A 207-nucleotide genomic window follows, 5' to 3' on the forward strand; every position below is an offset into this window, starting at 1 on the left:
CCTCCATAACAGAGAGGCTGGTGGATGGTGGAATTCATTAAATTCCTAGGTTGCCCTTTTATGCCCACGTCATGAATAAAATCACATGTACAAGTCACAAAAAGGAAATAGCCAAATTATATAATACTCCCCATAAGGACAATATATATATATATAAACCTTAAATTCATTTTTAAAGTGAAAAAAAAAAAGGGAGAAACAGACAAG

The sequence above is a fragment of the Populus euphratica genome, unplaced genomic scaffold (genome assembly GCF_000495115.2).
Source record: "Populus euphratica unplaced genomic scaffold, PopEup_1.0 scaffold39.1, whole genome shotgun sequence".
In the NCBI taxonomy this organism is placed as follows: Eukaryota; Viridiplantae; Streptophyta; class Magnoliopsida; order Malpighiales; family Salicaceae; genus Populus; species Populus euphratica.